Genomic DNA, 10,007 nt, shown 5'->3' with positions numbered 1-10,007 from the left:
TTGCAGTGTTCCTGGGCTCTGGGCTCCTTCCTTGGCCACAGGGATGTGCAGAAGAAGCTGCCTCATAGTCATCTCACTGGTCGCAGATTGGTACTGCCAGTGGCTCTAGTCCACGGCTTTGTAGACAGGATTTTTTCTTCCCAGTCCCACCTGGAGATCTCTGGCACTGAATCTGGAATTTTCTGTATGCAAACTAGGTACCCAACCACTGAGCCACAGCCCTGAGAGCAGAGTCAGTAACACAGGTTACTGAATACTTTGCAAAGAGACCAAAGTCCACGCTTTTACAGCCTGAAGACTACAAACCCTATAACGCAGTGCAACTACGAGTGAGACATATAGTCATAAAAACATCCAGAGCCTTTAAGGAACAGTGCATGTGATTTTTCAATAACATAGCTTACACCAATAATAGAATATCACTAGCCTGTATAATGGCTACATGTGTTAAATTTCTAAATATTGGTCTTAAACTTAAATTGGGCAGAATACTTTTTTTTTTATCAGCTCTGCACCACAAAGCACTTGGTAACACTTTTCCTGAAAATAGCTGCTATTTTCTTTCAGAGTGTGTGTACAAAAAAATCCTCCTCCATGACAATTTGGTATTTCGCATTTTAAAATTAGGGTAATTCTGTATTTGAGTTCTGCAAGGCATTCTCCAAATCAGATTCAGTGGGCTACTAAGAAAAAGCATTTCCACAAGCAAGCAAGGTGATGATTGCATTAAATAGTGGAACAGAAAGCAATTTTCTCACATAGTAGCCCAGGCTCCTTGATCTTGTCTCTTGATGAAACTGGGATTTAAAGTTTTTGTCCGTCTCTCATCTCATTATTTTTCCCAATTACACATCAGTGCTATCACTTAACTGCTGTATTACATACAGAGAACAGTTAGCTTCCAAGACAGAATATCCAAATCGCCCATAATACTTCAATAGGACATTGATTTGACTGTCTCAGCTTCCAGAGTCATGCAGCTTGTAGCAAAATGTGTAATACATGTGTCTGATATGAAGAGGTCCGCTTTAAAACAGGACTGAGGAACCTCTGTTACCTTCTACAGTAGCACTTAGGGCAGTGGTGGTGAACCTATGGCACTCATTCCAGAGGGAGCACTCAGAGCCCTCTCTGAGGGCCTGCGTGCCATCGCCCCAGCACAGAGCCGGCAGAAGGCGAGGGTGGCGCGTAGAGTCCTCAGCTCAACTTGGACAGCCGAGCTGCCACCTTCCTCCTCCTGCTGCTGCGAGGTTGATGCTTTACACACCCTCTAGCATCTTAAAAAGCAGAGACATCACCTTGCCAACAAAGGTCCGTATAGTAAAAGCTATGGTTTTCCCAGTAGTGATGTATAGAAGTGAGAGCTGGACCATAAAGAAGGCTGATCGCCGAAGAACTGATGCTTTTGAATTATGGTGCTGGAGGAGACTCTTGAGAGTCCCACGGACTGCAAGAAGATCAAACCTATCCATTCTGAAGGAAATCAGCCCTGAGTGCTCACTGGAAGGACAGATCCTGAAGCTGAGGCTCCAATACTTTGGCCACCTCATTAGAAGAGAAGACTCCCTGGAAAAAGACCCTGACGTTGGGAAAGATGGAGGGCACAAGGAGAAGGGGACGACAGAGGACAAGATGGTTGGACGGCGTTCTCGAAGCTACGAACATGAGTTTGACCAAGCTGCGGGAGGCAGTGGAAGACAGGAGTGCCTGGCGTGCTCTGGTCCATGGGGTCACAAAGAGTTGGACATGACTAAACGACTAAACAACAAGAAGCCAGGGCCAATGGGAGGCGCCGGGCAGGGCGCATCATGCGGGAGCTGGCAGGGGGGCATGGCATCACTGGCGAGCTTCAAGAAGCCACTTTGTTCCAGCGCCAGGTAGCCAGGCAGGGCCATGTCCACCTCTGCCCCGTCCTTGTTGCCCCTCACCTGGCACCGGGGCTCCGGGCCCCACCAGCCTCACCGCGCCATGATCGCCTCCCACTTTCTGGAGTACTTCTTTACCTGGCTCAACCACAGCCAAGTGCAGTGGGTGAGGACGTGCCTGGGCCCACGCTGGACACCCTGCGTAGGGGCCAGTCGGGGCTGGGTGAGGGAGCAGGGAAAACACTGTCAGAATTTATTTTCTCTAAAACCTGCTGCAGCTGCGGCCGCTGCTGCAGAAACAATATTTTATCCTAACAGAGAAGATGCGTATCTCATAGAGAAAACAAACCCGGTCTCGTGGTGGTGATGTAAAAACGTATTAACTACACTTACCTTCATGAAGGCAAACAACGGTGCTGAGAATGGGTAACTGTTGGGTTAATGAATGGCAAAAAGATGTATATACCGTATTTTTTGCTCTATAGGATGCACTTTTTCCCCTCCAAAAATGAAGGGGAAATTTGTGTGCATCCTATGGAGTGAATGCAGGCTTTTGCTGAAGCCTGGAGAGCGAGAGGGGTCAGTGCGCACTGACCCCTCTCACTCTCCTGGCTTCAGGCAGCTATCCGCAAGCCTTCTGAGCACGGCGGGATGGATCCCGCTCACTGTCTTGGCTTCTTTGCTCTTTGGGGCGGGGGGGGGGGTGAAATAATTTTTTTTCTTTATTTCCCCCCCTAAAAACTAGGTGCGCCCTATGGTCCGGTGTGCCCTATGGAGTGAAAAATATGGTGCATCTTCTCTTTCAATGCAAACACTGAGAGAGCTTGCCTAGACTTCACACAAATTCCCCAGATACAATGCAAGATGGTAACCGGGTACAGTGGTGCCTCGGGTTAAGAACTTAATTCGTTCTTGAGGTCCATTCTTAACCTGAAACTGTTCTTAACCTGAGGTACTGTGATAGGAATTTTGAGGTCTTAGATACCGTATTTTTCGCTCCATAGGACGCACTTTTTCCCCTCCAAAAATGAAGGGTAAATGTGTGTGCGTCCTATGGAGCGAATGCAGGATCCTTGGCTTCGCCGCGAGGCGCCTGACCTGGAAGCCGGAGGAGGAACAGAAGGGTCTCTTTCTGTTCCTTCTCCCGCTTCGCAGCGACGCGCCTTTCCAGCGAAGCCGGAGGAGGAACAGAAGGGTCTCCTTCTGTTCCTTCTCCAGCTTCGCTGAAGGGTGCTGCGCCTTCTCCCTCTCTGCGCAGCGCCTGTCCTGTGAAGGAGAGGTGCTACGCAGAGAGGGAGAAGGTGCAGCGCCCCTTGAGCGGCGTGCCTGTCCAGCGAAGCCCGAGGAGGAACAGAAGGGTCTCCTTCTGTTCCTTCTCCAGCTTCGCTGAAGGGCGCTGTGCCTTCTCCCTCTCTGCGCAGCGCCTCTCCTGTGAAGGAGAGGCGCTGAGCAGAGAGAGAGAGAGAGAAGGCGCAGCGCCCTTGAGCGGCGCGCCTGTCATGCGAAGCCGGAGGGGACACAGAAGGGTCTCCTGTTCCTTCTCCCGCTTCGCAGCGACGCGCCTTTCCAGCGAAGCCGGAGGAGGAACAGAAGGGTCTCCTTCTGTTCCTTCTCCAGCTTTGCTGAAGGGCGCTGCGCCTTCTCTCTCTCTGCGCAGCACCTCTCCTGTGAAGGAGAGGTGCTGCGCAGAGAGGGAGAAGGCGCAGCGCCCCTTGAGCAACGCGCCTATCAAGCGAAGCCGGAGGAGGAACAGAAGGGTCTCCTTCTGTTCCTTCTCCAGCTTCGCTGAAGGGCACTGCGCCTTCTCCCTCTCTGCGCGGAGAGAGAAGGCGCAGCGCCCCTTCAGCGACGCGCATGTCCTGGCTTCTGCTTTAGCCCTGCGCAGCCTCTTCGGGCAGGGGGAACCTTCATCCCGCTGCCCTGAAGAGGCTTGGCGCGGTTATCCCAGAAGCCAGAACAGCCACAAGGTATCCCAGAAGCCAGATCCCTCTTGCTGTTCTGTCTTCTGGGGTTCAGAATAAGTTTTTCTTGTTTTCCGCCTCCCAAAACTAGGTGCGCCCTATGGTCCGGTGCGCCCTATGGAGCGAAAAATACGGTATATGTTAAATGTTCATAAGTGTACTAACCAAGCACGTACATAGATAAGCACAGGAAGACCGACCTGGAACCATTTTTGATTCCCAAACTGACCAAATGTTTTCTCTGCAAAGTCAAGGGAAATGGAAAAGGCTCCCCATTGTCTGTGCTTTCACAAATCCTGTCTTAAGGGTATGTCTGTGTTTGAATAGGGTGTGACATGGCCCAGGAACTAAGTATTTATCATTACAAAAGACTGGCCAGGCTCCCCAGGCAATCCAATCTAGTAAGCAGGGTATCCAATCAAGTAACCTGCCAGACAGGAGATAAACAACAACAGGAGAAAAACAACATTCAAATTTCTGTTTCAGACCGCCTTTTCTGTGATGTAGGCATGATATTTCTGGGGGTGGTCTTTGACTCCAAGGTGGGCAATTTAAAATGTCTATATAAGGGCGGAGACACCTTGGTTCTGGGTCCTCCTCCTTTCCTGAGTGCGAGAGGAGCACCCTGTTGCAACAGTCCAATAAAGATCAGGCTTACAAGCTGCTTTGCTTCTCAATCAGTGGCGTAGTGTGGGGGGGTGCAGGGGGGGCTGGCCGCACCGGGCGCAACATCTGGGGGTTAGGGTTAGGGGGCGCAAATCCACGGGTTAGGGGGCGCAAATCCACGGGTTAGGGGGTGCAAATTACTTGCCTTGCCCCGGGTGCTGACAACCCACGCTACGCCACTGTTCTCAATACTCTCTGTTTGGCCTCTGTTTTTTCCTCCGACCGATGGAGAACCTACAAAGGGCTCTATAAGGGAATAAGGGCAGATTTTAATTTATTACAGTACCACTTTAGCTAATGGGGCCTCCTGCTGCCACCGCTGTGCTATTTCTGTTCTCATCCTGAAGCAAAGTTCTTAACCCGAGGTACAATTTCTGGGTTAGAAGAGTCTGTAACCTGAAGCGTCTGCAACCTGAAGCATCTGTAACCTGAGATACCACTGTACTTCTTTCTTTAGGGCTAAATAGGAGTCAGAGTAGTGACAGCTACTGAAGATTATGCACCAATTCAGGTTAAAATGCCGTTTGGCACTTTGCGATAAATAAGTGGGTTTTGGGTTGCAGTTTGGACACTCGTTCTCTAAAAGCTTTGCCATCACTGACTTAGTCACTCTTGTGTCTCAGATTTCAGTGGCACCCTGCACAACACCCAAATTTGCCGCCGCCCCCTGCCTCTTGCGCTCCATTCTAAATATTAATTGTGATGTCACTGCAGCGCCCCCAAGGCTAGGCAGCCAGTGAACCAAATTGGTCATGCTCCCCTACATCTTCTTGTGACCTTCCATTTCTTGGATCCCCATTGTCTCTTCACCTCCCATTGTCCCACCCCCTTGCCCATGCTGTCTAGGGCTGAGAGGAGAAAAGAGTCCTCAAGTGTGTTCACATTGCCGCCTTAGAGCACACTGAAGTTAAGGGGGTGGGGTGGGGGTGTCTAGTGCATTTGACAACTCTTTCCTCCCTATATGTCACATGTTGGCCAACCAACATTTCAATGGCGGAGCTGTCTTCTTCCAGCAAATACTGTCAACAGGGATTTTTTGCCGCTGGCAATAAGTTCTAAGCAAGCTCATAATGTTCCTTGTATGCCGTTGCTTCTAAAATCCTAACAATATAATTAAAGGATTCAAAGGAACAATGAATCATTGCATAACAAAGCTTTTCCCAGAACGAAGATATTTTAGAGCAGGAACACCAAATGTGGGAGGTGGGGGAGAATGGTTTTCCCTCCTGCAAACAGTGATCAGTTCTGGTTTTATAGACATTGCTCGAAACCTCGCTGGAATCATATAAAGAAGCAGAGAGTGATTTTCTCTTATATTTATACAGATGAAGTAGGACCTTTCGTAAATATAAACAAGCATTATTGCTCTGATAAAGAAGCTTGCAATGTTCTTCCCTGCTTTCCCTCATTATTAATTCTAGACTGAAGAAGTTGTCCTCAGTCAGCAAAATGATATATATTTCAGACAGCATTTTGTCTCCGTCTCCTGGTATCACAACACCATTATTACGGAAATTACAGCGACAAAGCCAGGGCCTTGTTAGCCTGTTCAGTAATACAGACTCAAACAACATGGTCTCAATCTCTGTTATCAGAAAACATTAAGGCAAGGCAAGTTCAGATTATTCTCAACAGTTCTGCAGTCTTTCGGTAGACTTTCTGAATGGAGCTCACAGACCAGAATGGTTTGAGACGCTCCTCTGTAGTGGAAAGAAAAGTACTTCCACTCACACAATCGGAGCAGCCAGTTTTTGCCAAACTTCTCTATCCACTTAAGCCCCCTACTACCCTTGAAAATTTTGCTCTTTAGGGTAGGAGGACAGGGTGGGAAACATAGCTGTCAACTTACAGATTTGAAAATAAGGGACCAGCAGCCTCGAAAATAAGGGATCAGCAGCCAAAATAAGGGATTTTAGCCAACCAGCTCCTTTCCTTTCCCCCATAACAGTCAATCGAAGGAGCCTCCAAAACAAATCCAAAAGCCCCCCCCCCCACGAGATCACTGCCCGCCATTGTGCTCAACCAGCTCCTTTCCTTTTCCCCCACCATGTGCCCCTGCTCCAGACAGACCTTTTCCCTGGCAAGGCTGAGGGGGCCGTCAATGACATATCCACCCAATTCCGAGCACAGGTATTTTCAACTTCTGAGCCCCTCCGAGCCAAAGGCAGAAAGCCCAGCCAGCAGCCAAACAAAGCCTCAAGCGGTGGTTCCCACAGCGCAGCAACCTGGCAAAGGGGATGCAGCAAGGAAAACTACTGTCACCTCTCCGCTGGGAAGTGCTGAGCAAAGGCGAGTCCCCAGGCAACGCAGCTGGGCACAAGGCATGCAAGCTCCACCCCCCAGTCATTCTTAGACTCCTTATTTGGTGAGCAACGCAGCCAAGCAACACAGTTGGAGCCTCTCTCCTCCCTGGCCGGCAAGGAGGGAAGGAGAGCAGCTGCTTCCTTTGAAACCTGGGAAATTTAAGGGACATCATCAATAAGGGACAGCAGCAGAAAACGGCACTGGGATAAGGGAGTTTCCCGCTAAATAAGAGACGGTTGACAGCTATGATGGGAAACGGCACAGAGGACTGCAGTGTGGGAGATTGCAGTCAAACATGCACGACTGCTAGTTAGAGCATGAAGGGGTAAAGAACCACAGAGTTGTATTGCTAGATAGACTCAGCTAGGTCACACTTTCTTCTGGAGTGAAAGTGAAAACTTCTTCCTTCCTTCCTTCCTTCCTCTCTCTCTCTGTGCACCATGTAACAAGATGGATGTGTGAGAGCATGCTCCCAAGCTTACAGCACATGTTTGGAACTAAAATACCCAAGAGTATTTTACCTGTGTTATTCTTGCTGCAGTGTGGAACAATGCATGACAGAGACTTTGAATCTGTAAGTAAATCATTTTAAACTTACATAGCAGTGTGCAGTTTGCTCACTGCAAGAGGGGTAGAAAGAGGGAAGCTGCTATGTGCAGCTGAACAGGAGAAAAAGGTCTAGCGACCTATATTCCAAACACCATACTGTGCTGCTTATTTTTGCTACTGGAGTTCTCTGTGTGCTAGCTCTGCATTTTAAATCCAGGTACCCAGCTGATTCTTTTGCTGTTCACCCACACACGTGGGTCTACAGGGATTCATATATTTAATTTCCTCCCACATACAAGATATAGGAACAGTGAGAATCGGGTGCTTCAATGTGTGAGAGGAAGCGCTTTCTGAGAAGGCAAGGTCAGATTTTGATTGATATTAACAGCACGTATTTTATGGACACTATAAAACAGAAAGGCTGCAATCCTAACCCCGTGTATCCAGCAGTAAGCCCCGCTGAATTTAGTAGCACTTACTTCTGATCAGACATGGCTAGGATTGTACTCTAAAAGAGGCGTATCACTGATATAACTCACTTGCATAAATGTGAACAAGTCAAACTATAACCTGAAATGGGGGGAAATGTCTGAATGCTGGGGGCTTGTGCTGTGCTATGTATTAGAGGATTAAAGCTAAACTAGCCAGTAGAGAACTGGCAAATATTTACCAAGCCATTCACTAAATTATATGAAGAGAACAATTTACTGGATAATGGCGTGTGTGCCTTCAGAACGTTCCAGACTCTTTTACTCCTCATCACCTGAGGTTCCTGCTAAATGAAATGTAGACATGGCTTTAAAATGTTTGAAGCACTCATCCGGAAAATTAAGGTCAATGTTGAACAGATGGCTCCTGCAGGGTGAGGGGATTCTGTTTCAACCATTTTTATCATATTTTTTTTAAAAAAGCTATAAATGCGGGGGCGGAGAGTTTGATGGGATGTACGGTGCTCTGTATCATTCTCCTTCCCAGCTAGCGAAACCTCTTCTGCATGGGAGTGTTAGAATTCCTGCTCCATGATTGCAGTCATGGGATTTTTGTCTATCACATGACAGTATATGTTTTGACTCCACAAAGTGGGAAGTGACGGAGAAGACAGGATGTTTGTGTTACTGTGTTCCGTGAAGTGGGACTATTGTCCTTTGTTCTTTTTCTCTTTGCTGTCTGACGCTAGAGAGAGAGGGAGCCCTGTTGCAGTGCTCCGTGTGTGTTTATATGTAAATAAAGTAGATTAGCCAAAATGCTGAGCTACTGAGGTCTGCCACGCATTAAACACAAACTCTGCGGATTCCTAAGTGTGCCAGTGTCGGTTGGCATCGGTCGCTGTGATGTTCAGGCTGAAGAAAGCTTTTGGAGCTCCCGAACAATTGACCAGGAGGGGGAGAACATGCCAGTTGGGCATGTGTCTCTACCAGGGTCCTACTCGTGTGTAGGCTGAACTCCTGACGGGGAGAATGTTCCTACTGAAATGTTACAGCCACAAAACCAACATTTAAATCTAAAGCACACCGCACATTTGCAGCACATTTAAAGCACATGACAAATAAAAAAATGAAAAATGCTGGGATCTCTTGTTTACACCACAGAGCGGCAATGCTCAGCACCTGTTACAAACTACAGTTCCCAGGATGCTTTGGGAGGAATATAATAATAATTTATTATTTATACCCTGCCCATCTGGCTGAGTTTCCCCAGCCACTCTGGGCGGCTCCCAATCAAGTGTTAAAAACAATACAGCATTAAATATTAAAAACTTCCCTAAACAGGGCTGCCTTCAGATGTCTTTCAAAGATAGGATAGCTGCTTATTTCCTTCACATCTGAAGGGAGGGTGTTCCACAGGGTGGGCGCCACTACCGAGAAGGCTCTCTGTCTGGTTCCCTGTAACCTCACTTCTCACGATGAGGGAACCGCCAGAAGGCCCTTGGCACTGGACCCCAGTGTCCGGGCTGAACGATGGGAGTGGAGACGCTCCTTCAGGTATACAGGACCGAGGCTGTTTAGGGCTTTCAAGGTCAGCACCAACACTTTGAATTGTGCTCGGAAACGTACTGGGAGCCAATGCAGATCTCTCAGGACTGGTGTTATGTGGTCCCGGCGGCCAGTCCCAGCCACCAGTCTAGCTGCCACATTCTGGATTAATTGCAGTTTCCAGGTCACCTTCAAAGGTAGCCCGACATAGGAAAGCCAGGTGATTTAAATGTGCATTAAATGTATGGTGTGGGCAGGGCTTTTTTCCAGCTGGAACACACCTAAACACCTCTCTAGTGGGCACCATTGCCACTGTAGGAGAAGGAGGGAGGTGTTCGGGGTGAGTTCCGGCACCCCTTTTTGTAGAAAAATAGCACTGGGTGTGATAGAAGCGCCTTCCTAATGCTATGCAACAGACTCCTTCTCCCCTAGCTTTCAAAATAAACATCAAACGTTCTGTGTGATATCTCTCTTCTGCTCTAGAAATGCAGGCAGAGTTCCAGGGAAAAAGAAAATGTTTCCTAACCACTGCCACCTTCTGTACAAGTTGGAGAGCAGGGAAAACACACTTCTGCTCTTTAGCACCATAGTTTTAAAGACCGGAATTCCATCGCAGTCCCCAAGGACTCTGGTTACAAATGACATAAAACTGGTCCCTGAATAAGCTGATGACGATCATATTGTAAAAG

The sequence above is a fragment of the Podarcis bocagei genome, assembly GCF_964188305.1.
Source record: "Podarcis bocagei genome assembly, chromosome: 1".
Taxonomy (NCBI): domain Eukaryota; kingdom Metazoa; phylum Chordata; class Lepidosauria; order Squamata; family Lacertidae; genus Podarcis; species Podarcis bocagei.
The sequence above is the reverse complement of the archived record's forward strand: the minus strand, read 5'-3'. Positions refer to the sequence as shown.